Genomic DNA, 5,609 nt, shown 5'->3' with positions numbered 1-5,609 from the left:
CAAATAGCCCCTGAGATTCAACGGAAAGACCAACTCGATGATCCAAGCGCGAAGCAAACAATGCAATGGTGGTTTCAGAAACCTCGGGCGCTAAATCTATCGACGATGGCCGCAGCAAAGCTGCTCTAATTTGGCATGAACAGTTGACGAAGGAAATCCACTATTCTTTTTACTCGTTGTTCAAGATATTCCACCCATTCCAAAATACAACTATCCATTCCAAAATAAATATAAGACGTAACTAACATTAATACTAACCCAAAGACAAAAAAAAAAAATTATTACCATCTCTTCCTTTGGATTACCCTAACAAATACTTCATCCGTCCAATAATACAGGGCATGTTCGGCTGCCGCAGCTGGCACAAACAGTGCCGCATTCACCGTGCGCAGCCACAGCCTTTGCAGCCGGGCCTGCCGAACAGGCCCATAAGTGATTTTGGAGGGTTGTGACACTTATGGGATGGAGAGAGTATAATACATGCATCCAAGAAATTACAGATATTAGGGGTAGAGGATTTAAAAGATAAATTTAGAGGAGGGGAAGGTACTAGTTAATTGCATATATATACATGTGCTCTTTGTACCTACATCCTAAAATATAGGGTGCAACTACTTTTTTTCCAACATTTCATAATGCAATGCGCACATACATGCAATGCATGGAATTTATTAGCACCTCTTATTCCCTTAAAATATTTTTTAAAAATAATCTACTCTCAAGATCTCTAATCATATTGCGTGCATACATTTTATTTAGAGCAAGTTTAATAGTGCTCAAAATCATCTAATAGACAATTTAATAATCTATTCATATAATAATTACCTATAAATATACACCACTTCCTCCGTTTCAGAATATAAGTCATTCTAGCATTTCCTACATACATATTGATGTTAATGAATCTAGATAGATGTCTAGATTCATTAACATCAATATGAATGTGAGAAATGCTAGAATGACTTACATTATGAAACGGAGGGAGTACACCATTAATATAAGGTCGCACCTCTCATACATATATAACATTTTTGAATCTGTGCTACAACTTATTATAAATTTATAGTCCACTTCTATTCTCTCCTTTCTTATCTTCTCCACATGTGCTTATAGTTAGTTTGTACTTGCTCTTATTGAGATAATCCAAATAAGGAGGTGATAGTATTTTTTTCTCGATCTTTACATTTGTGTAGTTGTGTCTTATATATTTTAGGATGGAGGGAGTAGATTGCAAGGCAAATCTTAATTTTTTACTCCCTCTGTAGCAACTTTTCTACCTACTGATATATCTCAACCAATCACAAATCACATCTTATTTAATTTCTCCACTTTTCTATCTCAAACAATCATAATCATCCCTAATTTAATTTGACCTCCCATTAAACCTCGTGAAAACTCGAGAAGTGCTAATTAAGATAGTACCTTTCTCTAATACATATTCATGGAAAAGCATTATTACAAATATAACTACACAAAAGCATTTTCTCTACAAATCAATTGCTTCTTCATCTGTTCCGTAATATTTGGTAATTTTAACCGGCAGTTGCTTTTGTTTGACCATTGATATATTTTAAGTTGTCTGATTATGGTAAATGTGATTTTTATGCTTATATTTTAACATACTTCAGTAATGTATTCCTTTTGATACTTCTAAAATATATAAGACACAACTACACATCAAACGTCAAGTCAAAATTGCCCAATAAAGTATTGTGAAACATAGTAATATGATTTCTAAACATCAAATGTTAGTGATGTGAGATTTTTGGGATTTTATTATACTCATACGCATCCTAAAATGCATACATTTATGAAAATAGAGTAGAAGTATAAACAAGGTCAATGGGGAATAAACGAATGATAATCATAGCAAGCGAACGTTTTTTTCCGGCTGGGGAACATACCATATACTGATAGAAGTGTGCCATTATCTTGTTCTGGCTGTAGGCACAAAGTCAATACACCAACATACCGAATTCAAAGGGAACAGGAACCTGCCCAAGTAAGAACACTACCGACACCGTTGTGAATAACTTGGTAGAGTACTAAGAAGACAAAATAACAGAAAAATAGGCTGACCAAGTTGCTAAGCAATCTTCCATTAAGTGGTGACACCCGAGAGAGCAGCAGATCCAGTGAACCATGCAGAAGTACCACCATACGCATGGCATTCATTCCAGGAACGTGCGCATAGTCTTGAGCATCATCCGATCTTCTTCATCGAGCTCGCCCTGACGCGACGCCCTCATAGATACTACAAAGGTAGCGGTAAGGATCAGAGTAGTCATCGTACTCATCTGAGTAAAGAATATAGTCGGGGCCACCATAAACACAATCATCATCACTGTCAGAGTAGAAGTCAGCAAGCGAGATAGGCTTCTGAACTTGGAAGTCATAGTCATCAGTTGAGTCATAGGGAAGCCTCAGTGTCTTGATCCTGGCACACTTCGCTCGCAGGGTGTCATCCATATTGACATTGAAGCAATGACGAATGTCGAGGGATTCCAGGTAGGGGCAATTGTCAAGGATAGCTGCCAGACCTTCATTCCTGAGACTATTAGCAAAAAGCTGCAGAGACCGTAGCTCATGCATAGTTGCAATACCTAGGGCTTACTCGTCCATCTCGTACTCACTATCTTCAAAGCTGTAGAAGCAGTCTTTACTAAATCTGAAGCGCTTCAGCTGTGGGCATGCTTTGCCAACAACCTCAAACACATTGCTCTCACCTATATTTGAACAAAGCGAAAGCTCAAGCTCCTCAAGCAGTGGAAACTTCTTTATGGCTGCTGAAAATCCTTCATTGAGGATATCATAGCAAGAGATCAGACGAAGACTCTTCACAGATGGTGCCCTGTAAACATAGGACTAGGGTATGAATTAACAATTATAGAATGAAGAACATTCATTAAGAAAAAAGGACCATGATGTACAAGACGTAATAGTACTGTGTCATCCATTCTAGACTTGCTAGAAGTTGCAGTTAACTGCAACTACATTTCCCCTAATAGGACATGTGGAAAACATTCAGGTACCTTAGAGAGTAATCACACATCATCACAGTTCTAGCATTTAAAGGGGTTTAGTGACAGGAATTCTCTTGATCGCCACATTTTGCATGTGGAAGAGGAACATTCAACTATCGTAGTGGTGCCCTAGAGTGCAATTTAAAATGATTCAACAGCAGCACCAAATAAGAATTCATGTGAGTTCATTCAGTTTAACTAGACACATGATGAAATGTAATCTCCAGTTGAAAAGCTCTCTCACAATTGCATTCTATTATTTTGAATCCGACTGAAGATGTACCTTGTCTTAACCAATTAATTGTGTCAGGAAACCTTCAATCATCAAGACATCAACCCATAAGCTGATGTGAGATATTACCTTGTGTCTCGTGAAGACAACTAGCTAAATGCAAGTCTAGGGAAAATTCAGCAGTTGAAAACACTGGAAGTCTGAAACTTGAGGCAGTCTCCAAATGGATGGAAAAAAGGCAACAATTGGATATTTAATCAGTGTGTATCCACAATCCCACATAGGCAGTCTCAGAATTAAAGGACAACAATCAAAAGTTATCGATAACATTTATGTCCTATTTGGAAAATTAAGATTATCTTTCTTGAATTATTACTAAAACATCAATACAAAAAGCTCCAATGTTCAGCAATTCCCCTTCGTGTAAATCTTTTATTCTCGAGATGAAGAGATTAAAATTCCCCTTCGTGTAAATCTTCTGTTCTCGAGATGAAGAGATTAATCAATTATTCTGCTGCGACTCCCATAAGACAACTATGTGGACATTACGAATCAAACCTCTTACGTGAGGGACACTGAAAATATCGAACCAGAAACATCTGTCTGTCATTTGTGCACTATCTATAACTGATCTTGATATCTACCCAAATGTAATGCGACTAATTACGAATTTATGATATATTCCCTCTGTTTCGTATTATAAGTCAGTTTAACTTTTTTCTAGTCAAACTTTGTTAATTTTAACAAAATTTATAGAAAAATTTAGCAACATCTTAAACATTAAATTAGTCTCTACTTTGATAATATGTTTGTTTTGTGTTAAAAATACTACCATAATTTTCTATAAATTTGATCAAACGTAAAGTTTAACTAGTAAAAAAAATCAAAACGACTTATACTATGAAATGGAGGGAGTATTTGGTGCAAACTATGTTACCCCATTTGAACTGTTATGACTTATGAGAAGCATCTATGATACACAATTATAGCCGAGTCTTCCAGTGTTCATTAATCATTATGTATTGTTGGTTCCAGAATCCGAGGGTCACTCAAATGAAAGGGCAAGCTCGATAGATGAATCACTGAAATGGAGAGCAATTGGGGAGACAGAGAAATCTCACCGTTCGCCGAGGAAATGGAGCAATTTTTCGTCGGCGGCGTACTCGCCCCAGAAGGCCTCGCACTGACCCGCGCTGCGGCGCACAGCGGCCTGCGCCATCCCGAAGAGGTTGAGCTCGAAGGAGAGGTCGGCGTGGCCGCGCATGTCGATGAGCCGCCAGAGCTGGGGCTCGTCGCGCGCGGCGCGGCGCCAGGAGCGGCACACCTGCCCGGCCCCCATCAGGATCTCGATGTGGTCGAGCTTGTGGAAGATGGCCAGGATCGCGTCCAGCGGCAGGCCCCCCGCCCAGTCCCTCGCATCCCCCTCCTTGCGGCCACGGCCACGGCGGCTGCGACGGCGTCCAGAGGTGGTGGTGGTGGTGGAGGAGGAGGGAATCGTGGGGTGGGGCTGGGGTTTGTGAGGGATAGGGTTTTGGAGAGCAGCGGCGTGAGGGGCATGGCGGAGCTCGCGGACGCGGAGGATGTCCGGCAGCTCAGACCGTGGGTAGTCAGGCTTGCCGGGGTGGCTGTGGCGGTGGCGGCGACGGCGAGAGGCGGAGGAGGAAGGCATGGCGGTGGGAAGTGGAATGGAGAAAGAGTTGGTTTAATTGTTTTCGCTATCGAGAAATTTCATGGTGCTTAGAAAAGTAACTTGAGATATCTAAATTCTACCTCGAGATACTTATAGTATGTAGAGTTATTAAGTTTTATACTACCTCCATATTATATTTTAATTATTTTAATGTATGACGCCATTAACTAGCTTTTTGTCCAACGTTTGACCATTCGTCTTATTCAAAAAATTTATGTAATTATCATTTATTTTATTGTGACTAGAAAGAATGCCCGTGCGTTGCAACGGGTGAGTATTTTTAGCGGCACATGTTTTTGGTTTAATCGAGCTAAAAAAAGAGAAAGATGATACATGCTAGATTTTTCTTATTGTCATTTCACCCTAGGCAATCTAGTATGGTATGATGGAGGACTCATAAATGGACATTGTATCTTGAGTCGTTCCGACTATAGCTAGAAGGTTCACCCTCCGAGGAGGACATCTCTCAACACTACAACAGTAGGTAGATGTGGAGCACGTGCAATGACATCTAAAAATTTAATGGTGTAGAGCTCTATAATGTCACTTGTTCCTTGATCCAAATTAATTCAATTGACCTTTGATCGAGCATCACCAGCTTTGATCTAACTTGAACAACCTCAATCTGCGTCCTCACTCGACCTTTATGTGACTATCACCCACC

General features: G+C 39.8%; 1 pseudogene; it reads right to left on the bottom strand.

Moving 5' to 3' along the window:
* Positions 1–2,217: 2,217 nt before the first annotated feature.
* On the bottom strand, positions 2,218–4,924 carry LOC127783395 (putative F-box/LRR-repeat protein 23; annotated as a pseudogene).
* Between the last annotated feature and the right edge of the window lie 685 nt (positions 4,925–5,609).

Source organism: Oryza glaberrima, chromosome 8, assembly GCF_000147395.1.
Source record: "Oryza glaberrima chromosome 8, OglaRS2, whole genome shotgun sequence".
Classification (NCBI taxonomy): domain Eukaryota; kingdom Viridiplantae; phylum Streptophyta; class Magnoliopsida; order Poales; family Poaceae; genus Oryza; species Oryza glaberrima.
This window is presented reverse-complemented; position numbering and strand designations above follow the sequence as displayed.